Below are 20,616 nucleotides of genomic sequence, written 5' to 3'. Positions count from 1 at the left end.
TTCCTTTTTTAGAGATAGATTTATTGATTTATTTATTTGAAAGGCAGAGTTACAGAGAGGCGGAGCCAGAGAAAGGAGAGAGAGAGAGAGAGAGAGATCTTCCGTCTGATGGTTCACTCCCCAAAAGGCTGCAACAGCCAGACCTGAGCCGATCCAAAGCCAGGAGCCTGGAGCTTCTTCCAGGTCTCCCACGTTGGTGCAGGCGCCCAAGCACTTGGGTCATCTTCAGCTGCTTTCCCAGGCCACAGCAGAGAGCTGGACAGGAAGTGGAGCAGCCAAGACTCGAACTGGCGCCCACATGGGATGCCAGTGCTGCAGGTGGCAGCTTTACCTGCTATGCCACAGCGCCAGCCCCTATTTATTTATTTGAAAGACAAGAGTGACAGAGAGACAGCGGCATCTTCCACCTGCTGGTTCATTCCCCGAATGGCCAAAACAGCTGGGGCTGGGCCAGGCTGAAGCCAGGAGCCCAGAACACCACCCAGGTCTCCCACATGGGTGCAGGGGTGCAAGCCCTTGGACCGTCTCCCATTGCCTTCTCAGCGCATCAGCAGGAAGCGGGATGGGAAGCAGAGTAGCCGGGACTCGAACCTGCACTCTGATTTGGGATACCAGTGTCACAGTGCCGGCCCTGGGGTGAACACACTTCTGTTTGTGTGTTTTATTGCACTGGTTATGTTCAAAATAGTATCAAACGTGTTCTGTTCCCTGTGGGGGTTTGGCTCCAGGACCGAATCTGTGACGCCCTACTCCCATATATAAAATGGCCAAGTATTTGCACATAACCTATGGTTTCTTTTTTAAATTTTATTTTAGTTTATTTGAAGGGCAGAGAGACAGAGACAGAGAGCTCTCCCATCGGCTGGGTCACTCCCCAGACACCTGCCACAGCCAGGTGTTCATTCTGGGCTCCCACAGCTGCGTCAGGGACACAGTTACTTACACCATCACCGCTGCCTCACAGGCGCGTTAGCAGGGAGCAGGACGGGAAGAGGAGGCGGGACTTGAACTCAGGCACCCTGACATGGGATGTGGCTACGCCAGGCCATGCCCCAACCCCTGTAAGCTGTCAATCATCTCCAGATGGCTTCTGCTACCTAACGCACAGTGACTGGCGTGTCGGTCACGGTTACACTGTCTTGTTTCGGGAGTGATTACAAGCCGGCGCTGTGGCGTAGTGGGTAAAGCCACCGCCTGTAGTGCTGGCAACCTATATAGGCACCGGTTCGAGTCCTGGCTGCTCCACTTCCGATCCAGCTCTCTGCTGTGGGCTCTCTGCTGTGGCCTGGGAAAGCAGCTGAAGATGGCACAAGTCCTTGGGCCCCTGCACCCGCGTGGGAGACTTGGAAGAAGCTCCAGGCTCCTGGCTTTGGATCAGCACAGCTCCGGCCATTGCGGCCATCTGGGGAGTGGACCAGTGGACGGAAGATCTCTCTCTCTCTCTCTCTCTCTCTCTCTCTCTCTGCATGACTCTGACTTTCAAGTAAATGAATAAACCTGTACATGCTCAGTACAGAGGCAGTTCTCTGTCCCTCTATCCATGGTTGGCTGAATCCATGGATTTGGAATCCGCAGATGTGGATCCAACTGTGGGCAGTGTGTCTGTGTGTGAAACAGAGTGAGCCCCAGTGGGTGCCTGGCGCTGTGTGGCGTGGGCTGTCACCCTCGCCCGGGGCCCTGTGACAATGTCCCAGCGCCACAGTGAGGATGGGAGAATGAGGAACTCCCTGCATGTCTCGGTGTTCAATGTGGCCAATCACAGCCTCATACCGCTGGCCCTCAGTTGTCTGTTTCAATCTGTGTAATGGGCGGATGATGGCCCCGCCAAAGCTACGTTCACGCGGCACCATCAGTGCAAAGGGGGTCTTTGTGGATGACCTTTAGCTGAGGACCTGGAGACGAGGGGATCCTGGGTGGTCTGTGTGGGCCCCAAAGCCAAGGGCAAGTGTTTTGTAAGAGATCGGTGGGAGTCTGTGGGTGGGGCTGCTGCGTGCGACGCCAGCATCCCATATCAGAGCGCCGCATTCAGTCTCAGCTGCTCCACTTCCCATCCAGCTCCCTGCTAATGGGAGGCGGCGGGAGACGGTTCAAGGACCTGGGCCCCTGCCATCCATGTGGGAGACCAGGGTGGAGCTCTAGGCTCCTGGCTTTGGTCCATCCAGGGATTTGGGGAGTGAGCCAGCAGCTACAATCTCTCTCTCTCTCTCTCTCCCTCCCTCCCTCCTTTTTTCTCCGTCATTCTGCCTTTCAAACAAATATTCACAAAGACCGACACAGCAGGGGCAGGTGCATGGCCAATGTTTGGGATGCCTGCATCCCCAGGGGAATGTCTGAGTCAGTCCCTGCTCCACTTCCAGCCCAGCGTCTGGCTAACCGCACCCTGCGAGGTACACACGTCCCCGCCACCCGCGTGGGAGACCCAGGGCTCATTCCTGGCTTCTGGCTTCAGCCTGCCTCAGCTCTGGCTGCCGTGAGCACTTGGGGAGTGAACCAGTGGATGGAAGATCTCACCGTCTCAGCCCTCTGTGCCTCTCAGATACAAATACATACACAAACTGCTATGGCCAGGGGCACCTCTCCCTCCCTCTCTCCCTCTCCCTCTCCCTCTCCCTCTTTTTCTCTCTCCCTCTCCCCCTCTCCCTGTCTCTCTCCCCCTCTCCCTGTCTCTCTGTTTCTCTCTCTCTCCCTTTCTCCCTTTCTCTCTCTCTCCCTATCTCCCTATCTCTCTCTCTCTCCCTCTCCCTCTCTCCCTTTCTCTTTCTCTCTCCCTATCTCTCCCTCTCTCTCTCCTTCTCTCTTTCTCTCTTTCTCCTCTTTCTCTCCCTCTCCCTGTCTCTCCCTCTCCCTCCCTCTCTCTCTCTCTCTGTCTCTCTTTCTCCCTCTCTCTCTCCCGTTCTCTCTCTCTCGCTGTCCAGCTCCAGAATACACTGCACCATCTGTGACTACGTTCCCCTAATGCACGCTTTGCACGGATCACCCCGGCATTTTAGATTGATTTATTTATGTGTTTTGAAAGGCAGAGTTAGCGGGAGAGGGGGAGACAGAGATCTTACATCCACTGGTTCAGTCCCCCAAATGGCCACAAAGAAGCCAGGAGCTCGGAACATCTGGGTCTCCCATGTGGGTGGCAGGGGACCAAGCGCCTAGGCCATCTGCCTTCCCAGGTGCATTAGCAGGGAGCTGGACTGGAAGTGGAGCAGCCGGGACTTGAACCAGTGCTCATAGGGATACTGGCAGCACAGGGACCGCTTAGCCTGCTGCGCCCCCATGCCAGCTGCTTTGGTTGGAATCCCCGTCGGCTGCATCTTGGGATGGGTTGCGACACATTCCTAGGGGTGATCCCAGCCGCGTACCAGGCAGGACCTAACAATGACAAAGCGGAAGCCGGGGGAGCTCTGGGCCTGACCCTCGGTGACTTCGAGGCCACCCGTGTCCACAGTTGGCTACAGCAGCCCAGGCTGACGGCGACGACACTCGCCGTGAGCCAGCAAGGGCGAGGAAAGGGGGCTCTCCTGGCCCGTGCCTGGGGAGGTGCAGGTGAGCTGGCCTGGAGCCCCACAGGTGAGCCCCACAGGAGCCTGACGCCCACCCAAGGAGGCAGGAAGAGCCCCGGGCAGCCCAAGCCTCCACAGTAACAGCGGGTGATGAACGGGGCCGCGAGGGGGACGATGACACATCCCCAAGCACCAGGAGCAGGGAGAGGGGTCAGGGCCAGTCCCGGGGACGACAGACCCTCTCCCTAAGGTAGCAAAGATGCCCCCTCTTAGTAACGAGGGGTCTCCCGCCCAGCCGCCCAGCAGAGACCCCAGGGCCGTCATTCACTGGCTCCAGCTGGGTCGCTCGCCCACGCCTCAGCCAATCACTGCTGTCAGAGGACAGCCGAACCGGAAGCCCTGATTGGCTGAGCCTGGATCCCTCCTTCCCGGAGCCGGGAGGTCGGAGTGAGTCCCAGGACAAGCAGGTGAGCTGAAACTTAGAAAAGGGGCAAGGGGCTGGTGCTGTGGCGCCGATCCCGCTCTCTGCTGTGGCCTGGGAAAGCAGTGGAAGATGGCCAAGTCCTTGGGCCCCTGCACCCATGTGGGAGACCCGGAAGAAGCTCCTGGCTCCTGGCTTCGGATCAGCGCAGCTCCGGCCGGCCGTTGCGGCCATTTGGGGAGTGACCCAGCGGATGGAAGACCTCTCTCTTTCTCTGTCTCTGCCTCTCTACCTCTCCTTCTCTGTGTGTAACTCTGACTTTAAGTAAGTAAATAAATCTTTTAAAAGGGGGCAGTCCAGTCGTGGCTCAGGGTCGCATCCCCAGAGAAGGCCCGCCCCGCCCGCTCTTCCCAAAGGATCCCTTTGCTGGGCCACTGGTGGCACCATGGGAAACCACGGTCGGTGCGCGTGCATTCTCCCAGCGGAACATCACCCGCCCCAGCAGGGTCTCCCGGCTTCTTCACCGCGGGCTCTGGACAAGCGAGTACACGGTGTACGACTAGGTCACACTACGAATACAAGCTCATGGTGGGGTTAAGCCGCCTGCAGCGCCGCATCCCATATAGGCGCTGGTTCGAGTCCCGGCTGCCCCACTTCCGATCCAGCTCCCTGCTAATGCGCCCGGGGAAGGCAGCAGGGATGCCCCAAGTGCTGGGAGACCTGGATGGAATTCCAGGCTCCCGGCTCTGGCCCGACCCAGCCCCAGCCGTTGTGGCCATTTGGGGATCGAACCAGTGGATGGAAGATCTCTCTCTCTGCCTTTCAAATAAATCTTAAAACAACAACTCGTTTCCTTGGAGGTAGTGAGTTCCCCATCCGGGAAGGTGTCCAAGCTGAAGCGGAGCGATGTATTTTCCAATTCAAGCTACACGCCGGGTCTCAGCCTCCCCATTGGTGAGCTGGGTGTCAGGATGGGACCCCCGCCCAGCTCCCGCCTGCGATCCCCGCGGGCGCCACCAGGGGGCGCGGCGCCCCCCACCCGCAACGGCGGCCCCGGGGCTGCGGGAGCCCCGCGCTCCCGGGAGGGTCGGCGCTGTCAGAGGGCGCGTCCGCACGGGCGGGCCCGGCCCCTCGCCGTGCGTGCGTGCGTGCGTGCGGGCGTGCGTGCGGTGACTCAGACGCACCGCCCCCTAATTCTCGCGAGGGGGCGCGCACGGCCTCGGGAACCCGCGCGGCGCCGCGTCCATTTTTACCCGAGCGCCGCTAAATATAGTCGCGGTGCTCGGAGCGGAGCCCGAAATAGCGGCTCCCAGATAAGGCAGACGACTCAGCGCTTCCGGGGAGCGGAAGGGGGGAGGCAGCCGGGGAGCGGCGCCGGCCCGGCCCGGCCCGGCGGCCTCCGCCGTGGCCAGCGCTCCCCCGCCCGGGCCCCGCCACCTGCGACCCCGGCCGGGCCCTGCCTTCGCCCCGCGGCCCTCCCCGAATCCTGCCTCACCTCCATTCCCCCGTGCCTCGGTCCCTCCCATCCCCCCCAGTCCTGCTCCCCCCAATCCTGTCCCTGACTGGGGTGCATCCGCCTTCCCCGCCCACCGGAATCGCCAATCTTCTGCCCCCGGGGAGTCTGCCGCTGGTCCAGGTCTCGGTTGACCAGCCGGTCGACCAGCAGGCCGGGGTGCAGGCTGGGGGCTGCCGGTGGGGTCTCACTTGTTTATTTGTACGGTGCAGTGGCAGCCTTTCTGGGTCTAAGGGACCAGCCGCAGGGCCGGGATGAGACGGGGACTGTGTTAGGCCCAGCACCTCACTGGGGTGGGCCGTTGTGTGATGCCGGGGAGAGAGACCCGCCGCTCCGGCTCCACGGAGCCCCGCCCCCGCGACCGCAGCACCTCCAGGCAGGGGGCAGCAGCCCACTCCCCCCGGGCTTCGGCGATCCCTCTGCCCTGGGCCCCTGCACAGCCCCGTGGCGCCTGGTGCCCACTGCGGGAGTCGGGCTCCAGCCTCAGGAATGTCCGCTTCCTTCCTCACAGCTCAAACGCAACACTGTCTGCATTTCCTAGTGGAAAAGTCAGGGGGCACGGGGGTTTAGACAGAACTGCTCGGCTGTGGGTGGGAGGCAGCAGCAGGGAGGGCTGAGGTCCCCTTTCCTCCGGCCAGGTGACCCTGTCCCAGGAGGGCACTGGGGAGCCATGGCAGGCTCTAGGCAGGGGAAGGGCAGGGGCAGGTTTCTGGCTGCCTGGAGGTGAACTATGAGGACGGGGCTGGGCAGGGGCGGAGTCAGAGGAGCCCGAGCCAGGTGGGGCGGGGGAGGGGGAGGAGGGAAGGGCAGTGTGTGGGGGGGGGGGGGCGCAGCTGACCGCTTCCAGGCCGGGAAGACCGGATTTGGAGGATGAGAGGCTGGAGAGGGTGGCGCCCCCCCAGGCGGGGGGACGGATGCTGGGGTCATCCTGAGAGCAAGGGACAGGTGTGCGTGGAGGACTCTGTTACGTCTCAGTCACTCGGATTCACCGAGCTGTGTCCCCGGCCTGCACTGAGCCCCTCACGGAGCCGCTCACCACCCAGTGTCTGGCCCCCGGGGCACCACTGCGCTGCCCATTTGTTTTAGACCAGGGAAGACTGAGGCTGGGAGAGGGGCAAGTGTGTGTCCTCCCCAGGGTCTGGCCTTGAAGTCCGTTCCAAGTGGAGGGCAAGGAGATGGAGGAGATCAGAGCGAGGTTAAGAAGGCTGGGGAGGCAGAGCCGTGGCGCGGCCAGCCGGTGTAGCCGGTAAAGCCGCTGCCTGAGTCCCGGCTGCTCCATTTCCCATGCAGCTCCCTGCTGGTGCACCTGGGAAAAGCAGCGGAATATGGCCCAGGTCCTTGGGCCCCTGCACCTGCCTGGGAGACCCTGACGAAGCTCTGGCTCCTGGCTTCTGCTTGGCCCAGCCCTGGCCCTTGCAGATGGAGGATCTCTTTCTCCCTGTCTGTCTCTGCAATTGTTTCAAATCAAATACATCCAAGAAAGAGGAAGACCAGATACAAAGTCCCAGGGAGCTGGGGGTAGGGATTCAGGGAAGGCTGCCTGGAGTAGGAATGAGAGGAGCCAGGAAGGCACCTTCCAGAACCTTCCGACGGAGGGCCTGCATATGGGAGTAGATCACTCCCCGGAGGGGGCTGAAACACCACCGGCGCCCACTCCTCCGGCCTCCAGGACCCCAGGGGTGTGTCTAGGAGGATGACGCTGGCTGATGACATCTCAGGGACACAGCTCGGGGCAGGCAAAGCCGGCTGTTGTGACGTCGGAGTGATTCGCCAACTGCCTGTTAGTACCAGCGTCTGCAGTCATGCCCCGTGGGGGGTTGGGGGGATGAGGCAGGGGAGGAAGTGACAGGCCGCGGGGGGAGGGGGATGCAGTCACCAGTCGCGGAGACCTCGGAGCTGGGGGGAGGGAGGGTCGGGCTTCGCCGTTTGGGGTGGGGTCAGCCTCGGGGTGCTGGGCTCGTCACTCTGTGGCTCCCCAACAGCTGCGCAGTAACTGGGACGCAGCAGGTGCTCCGCACTTCTCCGGTGAGAGAAGAGGTCAAACGCCAGGGGGCAGCACTCTCTGCGGCGCGGTTCTCACCCTGCTGGCCTCCAGCTGGGGCCGCTGGGCCGCCCCCACCCCGGCTCGCAGACCCCAGAACTCGCTTATCCGCGGGGATGCGGCTGAGCAGGAGTTCGCGCCTCGGGCCGACCCCGCCCCTCGTGACGTCGCCGGCCGCGCGGGGATCCCGACTCGGCCCCTCCCCCGGGGAGGGCGCCGAGGAGGAACCCGCGGGGCGCGGGCGAGCCCGGCAGGTTACATAAGCGTCGTGGCGCCCCGAGGGACGGCTCCGGACGTCCTGGCCTGGCCGGGGACAACGGGCGGGGCGCGCCTCTCCCGCCGGGAGCCTGCATTCCTCTGATTCACCCCTGTTTCCGCCCGGCTTGGGCCTCGGTTTCCAGGGTCCTCGTCTCCCCGCGCCCCTGGTACCCCCACAGTTCCGCTGTGTCCTCAACCCGAGCCCCCCGCACAGCCCCCGGCTCAGCACCCGTCCGGCGCCATTCCTGAATCCCCTTAGCTTCCGCTTTCCCACGGTCTCCCTTCGCCCACCCATCCCGGGCCCCTCCGGTTCCCCAAAGCCCCGCGCCCCAAGTCCGGCTCCCCCCCCACTCAACCCTCCCCCCGGCCCCGCTTCCCGCAAACTGACCCCCGAACTCCTTCTCTTGCCCTAATCCCAGATCTGTCTCCCCGAAACTGCCCCCAGAGGGTCCCCCCCGGATCCTGTCCCCCGCTGCCCCCTCCCCAGAACAGCCGCCTGAGTCCCGGGCCGGCTCCCACGCCCGGCGCGGGTTCCCAGGCCGCCCTCCCGCCGTGGCCCAGAGACCTAGTTTGCGGCGGCAAAACACTGGTCTCCGGGCAACGGGCTCCGCCCCGCGCCCCGGGGCCGCGCCGGAGCGGGGCGGGCCTGCGAGCCCAGCACCCGGACCCTGCGCCTCCGTCGCCAGAGCCCCCCCACCTGGGGAGGGGGCGCAGAGACCCGAAGACCGGGGCACGGCGGTGCCGAGCCGTCCGCTCGGAACCTCGGAGACGCGCCTGGAGCCCGCGGCCGGCCGGGTGCAGCTGCCCGGGGCCCCGGAGGCGGCGGAGGGCGCGAGGACCGCGCTAGGGCGACGGAGCACGGGCAGTCCCCGGACCGGCAGGGACCCGGCTCTGGGCGTCACAGCTGGGGCACCCTGGCCCAGGGACTTCCCCTCTCTGCCTCCGAGTTTCACATCTGCAAAAGTGCGGACGTTACGACGCAGCGCTTAGCGCTCAGCGCGGCGGGGAAGATTTCCGAGTGCGCACACCCAGGGCTCGGAGCGCAATCGCCCGCACGTGCGGCTCAGCCAGCGGGCATCTACTGCGCACCCAGCCCGCGCCAGGCACCGGTGAGCCCCGTGGGTTTGCTGCGGGGACCAAGACCACGATTTCTCCCCGCCTGGGCTTACTCTTTGAGAGTGCGGGGAAGAGGGACCGAGAAATACATCTACTCTCAATAAACACAAATGAGTTGTACAGCCGCTTGGGAGGCGCGGTGCCTCGGCATGTTACATGCGGGTTGGCCGGGAGGACCAGGCAATGTTCCACCAAGGCCCGGAAGCTGGCGGGAGAAGCCAGACAGACACCTGGGCTAAGGGCACGGGGATCAGAGGCAGCAGCAGGTTCAAAGGCCACGAGGCAGGAACCTGTCTGGCCTGTTAGAGGAGCAGGGCGGGGAGTGGCAGCGAGTGAGGTCAAAGAGACCCACAGCTCAGCTTGCAGGGTGCAGGGTCGGGGTGGGCTGGGGGGTGGTTGGGAGCCTTTGGCTTTGAATAGGTCTGGAGCCACGGACAAGTTTCGAGCCAACGAGGGACATGAGCTGACTTGATTTTAGCTGAACCCCTTGAGCGCATGTGGGTAGGTAGCAGACTTTGGGGGACAAGTGTGAAGCCGGGAGGAGGGGAGCCGCCGCGGTGGTGCAGGTGAGAGGTGTTGGAGAGTGGAACTGCAGAATCTGTGATAGGCGCTGCCCCCGGAGCCCTGGGGAGACGGCAGTGGTCCCCCCCCCTCCCCAAGAAGCTGTCAGCATTCCCATTCCAGACGCAGGAACTGAGGCCCGGCGAAGTCACTGGGCTGGCCCGAGCCTCACAGCCCAGTCTGGCTCCCAAGACGGTGCCACTCCCCCAAGGCCTGGAGCTGCTACACCCAAGCCTACGCTTGACCTTGTGGGCCCCAGGAGCCCTGGAGTAGCTGCACCCCGTGGGTATCTGGGAGAAGGCTGCCTGGCAGGCACTGGGGTTGTTGGGGAGTCCCGGAAGTTTCGGGCTGGACATCCGCCTCTCACACCCACAGTCACGCAGACACGTGGGGACGTGGCCCTGGGCTCTGTGGACCAAGCTCGGAAAACCCAACCTTTCCTAATTTTTTTTTTTCATCTCAGCCTCTGTCTTGCTATCTCTGCCCTTTGTCTCTCCCCGGCCTCCACCCTCAGACTCTTCCACCTTCACAGAATGGCTCCGGGCCCGGCCCGGCCCCACGTGGCCGGGCACCTGGCACCTGCTGCCCAGAACCCCGCGAGAGCATCTCGCACTCGCCCCCCGCCACCTCTTCCTCACATCCTGACCTGCAGCTGGTTGCTGTGGGACTGGAGGAACACACCTGCGGAACATCCCCTGGGCCATCCGGACCCCCGCCTGCTTGCACTAGTTACTGAGTCTGCCAACAGCTGGGGGCAGGGGGCTCGCTGTCAGGGTCACCCGCGGGGGCTGCTAGGATTTGCACCCTGCAATTGCTTTGTTTTTTATTTTTTGACAGGCAGAGTGGACAGTGAGAGAGAGAGAGAGAAAGGTCTTCCTTTGCCGTTGGTTCACCCTCCAATGGCCGCCGCGGCCGGCGCGCTGCGGCCGGCACACCGCGCTGATCCGATGGCAGGAGCCAGGTGCCAGGTGCTTTTCCTGGTCTTCCATGGGGTGCAGGGCCCAAGCACCTGGGCCATCCTCCACTGCACTCCCTGGCCACAGCAGAGAGCTGGCCTGGAAGAGGGGCAACCGGGACAGAATCCGGCGCCCCAACCGGGACTAGAACCCAGTGTGCCGGCGCCACTAGGTGGAGGATTAGCCTAGTGAGCCGCGACGCCGGCTCTGCAATTGCTTTGAAAACAAGTGGGCAGGAAAGAGAAGAGTCCAGGATGGGGACGGAGACCCTGGAAGGCACTCAGAGCGACAAAGGTGGAGACACAGAGATGGGGAGACAGAGAGGGAGTGAGCAGAGGGGCAGGGTCGGGAAGATGCAGAGAGAGAGACAGAGAGACAGAGACAGAGAGAGGAGAGAGAGAGCGGCTGAGCAGGAAGCCTCTTAGGGATCCGATGGTCCCCGGGTGTGTGCTTTCCCTTGGATGAGACAGGGTGCACACGACCGTGTGTTCTGAGCACTCCTTCCTAGAAGTGGCCTGGGCTCAGCTCGGCTCCCTCAGGCGTGCCCAGCCAAGTCCCTCCCCAGGCTCACGTGCAGGATGCACACGGAACACCTTTATGTAACCTGCCCGCTGTGCAGATCCTGGGAGCTTTACATAACGCAGCTGGTGAGTCAGGCGGCAGACACGGGGCTCTGACCCGGCGTGCCCAGAGACAGAGGACCCCCTCCCCGCCGGGGCCTGGACCTGGGCTGCCTGGGAGGCCGGTTGGCTCAGGGTTTCTCAAGGAGGAAGCAGGGCTGTGGGAGTACAAGGGTCTGGGTTGAGGGGCTGCGGCTTAGGGCGCCCCATGCGTTGCTGGCGGCCCATATCAGAGCGCTGGTTCCAGCTCCCTGCTAGTGCACCCGGGGAGCCAGCAGGTGATGCCACCCACGTGGGAGACCTGGATGGAGTTCCAGGCTCCTGGCCATGTGTGGAGTGAACATGTGGATGGAAGATGTTCCACTCTTTGTCTCTCACTTTCTCTGACACTCTGCCCTTCAAATAAGTAAATATAAATATTTATTTATTTGAAAGGCAGAGTTACAGAGAGGCAGAGGCAGAGAGAGATCTTCCATCCGGTGGTTCACACCTCAAATGGCCACAATGGCCGAGCTGAGCCAACCCAAAGCCAGGAGCCAGGAGTTTGCTCTAGTGGATGCAGGTGCCCAAGCACTCAGGCCGTCCTCCGCTGCTTTCCCAGGCCACAGCAGGGAGCTGGCTCGGAAGTGGAGCAGCCAGGACTTGAACTGATGCCCATAAGGGATGCTGGCACCGCAGGCGGCGGCTTTACAAGCTACACCACAGCGCCAGCCCCCAAATAAATAAATAAATCTTAAACAAGTAGAGCACAAGGCACTTGTTTGGGGTTACAGGAGTTCAGCAGGGCAAGGATTCCAACGGCAGCTGCTAGTGCCCGTCCATGCACTCCGTCGAATGCGGAAATCATAAAATAATGACAAAAACACCACTGGCGGTCACGGCGCCCTGGTGTGCTGTGCGCACGGGGCTGCTGCAGCACTTCACAGACACCGGCCCAGGGATTCCACAAGCCGGTGGTGCAGGGGCAGGATCCAGTGACTCCATAAGGAGGCCTGTCGCGTCCAGGGCACTTACTAGGCACCGAGCGTTTCACAGGACTCCAGACACTTACAGTGCTGGAGCTGGGTGATGCTATCTTCCTCATCAGGAAGGTAAGAGGCTCAGAGGAAGCCACAGGTCAAGGTCACAGAGCGAGCACTTGAACCCAGGTCTCTTTGCATGCATCTCTGCCAGCTACTCCCACGAGCAGGTGCCCACAAGCGCATACAGGCCATCAATAATCACACGAACGTCTCCAATCCATGCTTTAACCGGAATATCAGGTGCCCCCCGCCTCATATTCCTTCTCTGCCTCGGGGGCCTAACGCAGCCTCCAACTCCCTAAACCCCGCACTCCCAGGAAGGACCTCCTCTTCAGTCCTGGCAACGCCTGGGTCCTACCGAGGCAGGCGCCTGTAACATGCTCCTTCCCCTTTAAGACAGCGAACAGTCGGCCGGCGTTGCCTGGCAACACTGCGGCGGTTGCCGAGCAACGTCAACAAACGACGCGGCCGCCGTCTCCGTGCGCGCCCCCCCCCCTCGCGCGCGCCGACGCCCGCGCAGACGTGGTGACGCGACGGACTGTGGAACGCCGTCGCTTAGCAACGCGAGCGCTGTTTGTCCCCGGCCAGGCTGCGGGGCCGCGCAGGGTGCAGCGGACCGGCCGGGGCGGAGAGCAGGGCCCGACCGGGAGCCTGGGGCGGGGGGGAGGCTGCGGTGATGGGAGCGGGGGAGAACCGGGCCCCCAAATTGCCGGTTTCCCCTGAGACAGCCGCCGGCCGCCCGTCGCCCGCTCCTCCCGTCTGCCCCGCGCCCCCGCCCGGGTACCTGTCCGTCTGCGCCCCCTCCTCCCCGGCGTGGCTGTCTGTCCGGAGCCTCCCGCGCCGTTGGCTGTCTCATTCCCCCCAACAGTCACGGCCAAAATAGAGACAGGCGCACCTCGGGGGCCTGTCGCCCGGCCCTCGGAGGGAGTCGCGGGCTCCCGGGGGCGCACACCCGCGCGGGGGGCCCTCCCCCCCGCAGCCCCTTCCCCGCCCCGCTCCGGCTCGCTTGCCTGTGCTACCCCCGAGAGCCTCTTCCATCAGACAGGCGGGCCGCGGTCCTCCGCTCCCGTGGCCGGGAAGCTGGCCACGGCTGGGAGGTTCCAAGAGCTCATCTCCAACACCCCCGATGCGGCGGCTTCATGTGACCAGGGCTGGGGCGAATCTCCGAGCAGGCACTGGGTGTGTGGCAGGGAGTGAGTGACTGCACATCTGGTCCTTCCCGCCCGGGGCTGGGTGAACGTGTAACTGGAGCCCTGGTGCCTGTGGGACACACGCGTGTGTGTAGTTGTGAGCCTGAGTGTGTGGAGCCATCAGTCCCGGGGGACGTGCGTGGTGTGCATGTATTACCACTGCTAATTATGTGTTCATTGGTTTGTCTAAGCTCTCTCTTGCACGCTGGGAGGGCAGAGCCCAGGGTCCCCAGCACTGCCAGGCGCACAGTAGGAACGCAGCTGAGGCCCTGGATCGGCTGACGCATGAAGGGCGCGCTGAGCACGCACACGTCTGTGTCACACGTGCTGTGTGCCCGGCAGAGCGCAGGACGGACGGTCTTGTGGCCATGCGGGGTGTGGGGCACACATCAGGGGACCGGAGTGGGGGCGGCCCTTGGTGCACCCCCATTTTCTCGTCTGTGGGATGGGCTGCAGGGGGATAAACGGAACCACTTTAGGAAACCCAGGCATAAAACACTCAGTACCAAAGGTGGCATCGCTCCCTCTCTGTGTCCCGAGCCGGGGTCGCAGGCACAGGCCTGAGCAAGCAAGCGCCACAAGGGTCCCAGGACTCAGTTTTTTTTCTGTAGAATGGGCACAATCGCAGGCCTGCCCGGAGCGCCTGGCGGGAATAAATGAATGAATGAATGAAGGCCACCCCAGCCACCTGGGAGTCCTGGTCTTGGTGGAGTGGGGAGGGTCAGAGGCAAGGCCCCTGCCTGCCGGTCCCCAGGCCCTGCTGCTCCCGCAGCCCGGGCTGCCCGCGGCGGGGACAGGGGTGGGGGGGTGGGGCGGGGGAGGGGTGCTCCGCGCCCGCCACCGGCCGCCAGCCGCCGCCTGCCCTGGACCAAGGCCCGGAGTGACTGCAGGACCCACAGGGTAACTGGGGCGGGCGCCTGAGTCACCTCGGAGCAACCCCGGCGCATACCTGGCCGCTGACATCAGCGGCCGGGGCAGCCCCGGCGGCTTAGCCGAGCTGGACTGATTCACAGACGCGGCGCAGCCAGCCCGGGCGCGGGCACGAGGCCCGCCGCCGGCCGGGGCCGTCTGGCTGCGGGGGCCCGAGAAGCCTGGCAGGGGCCTGAGTCAGGGGCGAGGTGGCTTCTGGCCGGAGACCACGGAGACCACCCAGCCACAGGCCGGGGCCGCTGGGGGAGGCGAGGCGGGGAGGCCCCAGCCAGCCGGCCGGCCGGCCAGGGGCCAGGAGGAAGCACGTGTGGGTGTGACGGGAGGCTGTGGCTTGTGGGCCGCGGCCGGGGACTGCCGGGGGTGGCCTGGGGTCTGCCTGTTTGCGCAGTTACAGGGCAGCGGGGTCACAGAAGGTGGCTTGCACGCACCCTGGGGCCCAGCGCCAGCTCCTACCAGCCCAGGCTGCCCAGGCTCGGTAGGGCCTCCCCTGCCCCCTCCCCCAGCCCCCGGGGGGGCTCCAGGCCTCAGTTTGTGTATCTGGTGAGTGGGCTAATAACAGCTACTGCTACTGCAAAAGTTGACACTTGCCTGGAAATATTTATTTACTTAGTTATTTAACATGGAAGGTGGTCTCACACACACACACACACACACATCTCCCATGTGTCGGTTCACTGGTCAAATGCCAGCAACAGCCAAGGCTGGGCCAGGCCGAAGCCAGGAGCCTGGAGCTCCATCCAAGTCTCCCGTGGGGGTGGCAGGGGCCCAGGTTACTTGAGCCATCCCTGGCTGCTTCCTGGGGTGCGCGTTAGCAGGAAGCTGGAACCGAAAGCAGGCTGGGAATGGAACCCAGGCCCTCTGATCCCGACGTGGGTGTCCCCGGCGCGAGCGTGACCTCCGTGCCAGAGCCTGCCCTCGGCTCTTCCCATAGGAGCTCATTTACCCCTGCAAACATAGTTCTTTTTTTTTTTTTTTTTTTTTTTTTTTTTTTTTTTCTTTTTGACAGGCAGAGTGGACAGTGAGAGAGAGAGACAGAGAGAAAGGTCTTCCTTTGCCGTTGGTTCACCCTCCAATGGCCGCCGCGGCTGGCGCGCTGCGGCCGGCGCACCGCGCTGATCCGATGGCAGGAGCCAGGAGCCAGGTGCTTTTCCTGGTCTCCCATGGGGTGCAGGGCCCAAGCACCTGGGCCATCCTCCACTGCACTCCCTGGCCACAGCAGAGAGCTGGCCTGGAAGAGGGGCAACCGGGACAGAATCCGGCGCCCCAACCGGGACTAGAACCCGGTGTGCCGGCGCCGCTAGGCGGAGGATTAGCCTAGTGAGCCGCGGCGCCGGCCCAAACATAGTTCTTATTAGCCAAGGAAGCCGGGGCCTTAACCACCAGCCCCGGGTCACGCGGCTCAGGCTCAGGCTCACTCCGTCCCCACAGCCGGCCTTGGGGGAGGCAGAGGACACCTGGGCGTCCCCGGGGTTGCCGGACCCACCCTCTCCAAGAAGTCCTCCTGGCTTGCTCCAGCCCCTGAATGGTTGTAGCCAGTGACAGCTGGGGAGGAGGCAGCCCCTGCAGTGAGAGGCCCAGGACCTGAGACGCACCTGGCACCAGCATGTGTGTGTGTGTGCACACAGGTGTGCCTGCCCTGCCCTCCACCGTGTGTGTGGCTGTGAGGGTGTGTATGGAGACACGGCTGCCCCCCCCTCCGGGGGGTGCGCACAAGCCGGAAGCTGGGGCTCGGGAGCCCAGCCAGGACTCGAGCCCAGGCACTCAGCTGTGGGGTTGGGTGCCTCGGCCGCTAGGAGGGTGTTCCCCCGACCGTGCCAGTGGGTCTGCAGGGGCTCCGGGCCATGCACCTGCAGGTGGAGCTCAGGGCAAACATCCACGGGGCTCCGAGCCGTCGCTTCGGACCCGGGCTGTGGTTCTGTCCCTTTGTGTGTGCACCTGTGCTCAGCTAAGTTTGGGATACGCACAGCTCTCCTGTGCCTGCAGCAGTGAGCCGTGGGCGTGTGCATGCGTGTATGTGTGTGTGCGCATGCGTGTATGTGTGTGTGCGCATGCGTGTGTGTGTGCGCATGTGTGTATGCATGTGTGTGCACGTGCACCTGTATATGTGTGTGTGTGTGTGCGTGTGCGGCCGCAGTCACCTGTTGCCCTCGTGGGCAGTTGGCCCTATGCCCGTCTACACAGTGGGACATGTGCGTGCCTACCTGGTTTGTCTACACCTGTGCCCGTCTGTCTGTCTCCACGGCTGGGATTCTATAAACCAGACCCCCTTCCTCCCATCTTTCTATGATGCGTTCCCCCGCCAGCCCGCGGTGAAGGAGCGAGCGCCCCGGACGTGTTGCTGTCCCCGTTTATGAGTGAGCGGGTGGTGGGGCTCTCACTCCAGAACCCGCCGCGCGCCTGGCAGCATGCGGGGGATCCAGCAGTGACCCGGCCAGCCTCCCCCCAGCCCCCACCACCCGCCTCTCCATGGTGTCAGACCTGCAGAGGCAGAGCTGCGAGCGGAGACTCCAGGAGCAGGGGACCTGGCCCAGCCTGGGCATCACACGGAGGGCTTCCTGGAGGAGGGGGTATCAGGGCTACGATCTGGAGGAGGAGGGTTTGAGCCAACAGTGCTGCTGGCAGAAGGAAGGTGAAGATGAGGGGGAGGGGGCTGGGACAGAGAGGAGAGGGGGAGAGCGGGGAGAGCAGCGGCCAGGGCAGCCGGCTCTGGAGGTCACACCAGGCCTCCTGGGATGTTGGGAGGGGTCGGCCAAGAGCCCTCCATCCGGGCCACTCTGCCTCCCTGACACTCCGGGAACACCCCGCCAGAAGGCCTCCAGCATTGCTCAGTATTGGCCTGGGCGTGCCCTCACGGAGGTCACTGCCGTGGCAGTAGGACACGAGGCACGCCCACGGACACTCCCTCCTCCCACGGCTGCGCTCCTCACGGGACGTCCTGGGAGCCGCAGCCTGGGCGCGGGCTCGGGTAGGGGTGGGAGTGGGGGGGCGGAGGCTCCCACTCAGTAACGGTGCAGCGTCCTCGTCCGCACAGAGCAGCTAGCAACAGAGCCTGCTCCAGCCTCAGTTTGCTTATCTGGCCGATGGGGATAATAACAACGTTGTCACTGCAGAAGCCGACACTTGACCCGGCACCTTTGTTTACTTACTGATCTGATGGGAAGCAGGGGAGCTGACCCCACCCCACCTGCTCCGAGCCGGGAGGATTCTCCCACGACTGCCGCATCCCAGCTTCCCGCTCACCAGGTGCGGAACTGAGGGTGGAGGTCACCAGGGTTTTGGCCACGGGGAGGACAGAGACGCCCTGGGCAGAATCTGGGCTCTGCTGCCCACCCCCAGCCCTGCAGGGCACAAGGCTGCGTCTCCCTGGCTCCGTCCCCCATGCACGGCCAGCTCCTTGGGGCCTCCTCCTCCTGGAAGCGCTCCAGGTTTGACCCCCCCGGGAGCCTGACAGATGTGTCCGGTGCTGTACAGGCAGGTGTGCATGTGGTGCTGTGCCCATCTGGGTGACCGTGTGTGTGTGTGTGTGTCCAGGGGCGACTTCCCCTAGGCACCGTGCTCACGACCAACTGAGGGGGCCACAGAATGGGAGGAGGGTCTACGTGGGTCAAGGTCAGGGGACCTTAACAACAGCACAAGTGTCACGAGGTGCCAGGACCGTCACGGAGTCCTCCCGCAGCCCAGGAGCTGTGTGCTCTTCCTGTGCCCCGTCCCCACCCGCGTGTCACCAACTCTTGTAGCTGTCGTGTGCAGAGGCGAGCACCTGATGCCTCTGCAGGACACGCACTCATTGGCTTGTGTGTGTGTCAGTCACCACCGTGGTCTCTGGGTGTTGTGTGTGTGTGTCAGTCACCGCCGTGGTCTCTGGGTGTTGTGTGTGTCAGTCACTGTGTGGTCTCTGGGTGTTGTGTGCTGTCAGTCACCGCTGTGGTCTCCAGGTGTTGTGTGTGTCAGTCACTGCCGTGGTCTCTGGGTGTTGTGTGTGTGTCACTTTGTGGTCTTGGTGTTGTGTGTGTGAGTCACTGTCTTGATCTCCATGTGTTGTGTGTATGTGTGAGTTGCTTTCTTGATCTCTGGGTGTTGTGTGTGTGTGAATTGCTTTCATGGTCTCTGTGTGTTGTGTGTCACTATTGTGGTCTCTGGGTGATGTGTGTGTGTGAGAGTTGCTGTCACAGTCTCTGGATATTGTGTGTGTGACACTTTGTGGTCTTGGTGTTGTGTCAGTCATTGTCTTGATCTCCATGTGTTGTGTGTATGTGTGAGTTGCTGCCTTGATCTCTGGGTGTTGTGTGTGTCACTTTGTGGTCTCTGTGTGTTGTGTGTGTGTCACCTTGTGGTCTTCGTGTTGTGTGTGTCACTGTCTTGATTTCTGTGTGTTGTGTGTATGTGTGAGTTGCTGTCTTGATCTCTGGGTGTTGTGTGTGTCACTATTGTGGTCTCTGGGTGTTGTGTGTGTCAGTCACTGCTGTGGTCTCTGGCTGTTGTGTGTCACTGTTGTGGTCTCCAGGTGTTGTGTCAGTCACTGCTGTGGTCTCTGGATGTTGTGTGTGTCAGTCACTGCTGTGGTCTCTGGGTGTTATGTGTCACTATCGTGGTCTCTGGGTGTTATGTGTGTGAGTTGCTGTTGTGCTCTCTGGGTGTTGTACGTGTGAGCACACTTGTTCATCTGACGTAAAGGCCTAGGGGTCCCCAGTGTGTTTTGGGGCCCATCCCACCCACCTGGCCTCCGTCACCTCGTGTATGTGCAGCAGCTGCTGGTGTGCGTCCACACAGGTGCGCGTCCGGGTGCCCACGAGTGACCACGTTGCACCCGAGTCTGTGGCGGAGATGGAGAGGACGGGGGCTGCCTGCGGGCATTCGCAGGCCTCCTCTTCTTGTGGAAGTGGAGATGTGGGGCTGGAGGGGACGGCACAGCGAGGGTCACTCCCTGTCTGATGCCCGGGCCGAGTCACGGCTGGTGGTTTCTGCGTCATCTCCCAGTCCCTGTCCCTCCCTCCTGACCGGTGGCAGACAGAGGGGGCGGCCGGAGAGCCCAGGGTAGGGGCGTTTGTAAAGGTCAACGTCCTCTAAGTGCTGCCTCCTGCCCCACCCCTCCCTTCCCCAGCCTCGGGAGGGCTGTGTGTGTGTGGACTCTCCTGTGAGCTAGGACACTGCCCGGTCCTGCTCAGCCTGGGAGCCCCTGTGTGACCCTGAGCCAGGTGCCCCCCCTCTGGACCCTAGGAGGGAAGTGCTGGGGTCTGGGTTTGTGAGGCAGCTGGTGGCGCCCTACTCAGCAGGTGCTGAAGAACTGGGGGCTGTGGCATCACAATGACCTGAGCCCCCTATGCCCCCCACCACCACCACCGTGGCTGAGCTCTGAGGCTGGAGCAGCACACGGCAAGTGCTCCAGGGCCTTGCAAAGCTCATCAACACCCCGGCAAACGGAGGCCACCTCACTGAGGCACGCACGCTCCAGCCCCGGATTCTCAGTGTGGCGCCTGCGCCAGGCAGGAGGTGGAGAGAGCAGGAGCCCGGGAGCCTGGCGGTTCTGGGTTTGCCTTCTCACTGGGGAATCCTGGCAAACCACATACGCCTCTCTGCAGACCGTTTCACTCCTCCCGAGCCTCCCAGGGCTGGTTAAAGATTACAAATCTTGGGGTCAGCACTGTGGTGTAGCGGTTTAAGCTGCCGCCTGCAGTGCCAGCATCCCATATAGGCACAGGTTCGAGTCCCGGCTGCTCCACTTACAATCCACTCTCTGCTGTGGCCTGGGAAAGCAGTGCTTGGGTCCCTGCACCCGCGTCGGAGACCCAGAAGAAGCTAAAAGCTCCTAGCTTTGGATCAGCGCAGCTCCAGCCGTTTCGGCCGATGGGGAGTGAACCAGCGGATGGAAGACCTCTCTATCTGTCTCTACCTCTCCTCTCTCTGTGTAACTCTTTCAAATAAATAAATACATATTTTAAAAGAAATAAAGATTACAAACTTGTGCTGAAAGCCAGGGCAAAAGAGCTGGTACTTGGTGAATGTTGAACGCACAGCATAGCTTTTATTATTATTATGAATGGTTGCTCCCACCGCACACACACGCACACATTCCCCACCCCCACCCCCGTCTGCACAGCGGCAGGAGGCCGTTTCGCCCCCAGCCCCTCTCCTCCTCCCCTCCCCTCCCCTCCCCTCCAAACCCACAATCTTTCCAAGCGCCAGAGCTCACCCGGTGGGAACTGAAGCTCCCGCCGCCCCAGCCTGCACGGCGAGCCCGGGGGGAGCCTCTGAGTCCCCCCCACCGCACCTCCCACCTCGCTCGGGACTCAGTTTCCCCGCCTGCCTGACTACACCGCACTACCAGGCTCTCTCCTGGGACGACTGCGCTTTCTCTCCGGTGGGGGGCGCTGCGCCAGCAGGACAGAGGGGCGGCGGGTCGGGTGGGGGCGCCAGAGGCAGCGGGGACCCCCAAAGCGGAGGGTCTTCCCGGCCAGGCACCAGTTCACCTGCGCCGCCCGGGCAGCGCGGCACTG

At 63.0% G+C, this 20,616-nt stretch overlaps 1 protein-coding gene across 1 annotated transcript in view; it reads right to left on the bottom strand.

Moving 5' to 3' along the window:
- Positions 1–20,616, bottom strand: part of ERCC1 (ERCC excision repair 1, endonuclease non-catalytic subunit) — a 50,575-nt gene that overhangs the window by 20,357 nt on the left and 9,602 nt on the right. The gene's annotated exons all lie outside the window — the stretch shown is intronic.

The sequence above is a fragment of the Oryctolagus cuniculus genome, chromosome 18 (assembly GCF_964237555.1).
Source record: "Oryctolagus cuniculus chromosome 18, mOryCun1.1, whole genome shotgun sequence".
NCBI lineage: Eukaryota > Metazoa > Chordata > Mammalia > Lagomorpha > Leporidae > Oryctolagus > Oryctolagus cuniculus.
This window is presented reverse-complemented; position numbering and strand designations above follow the sequence as displayed.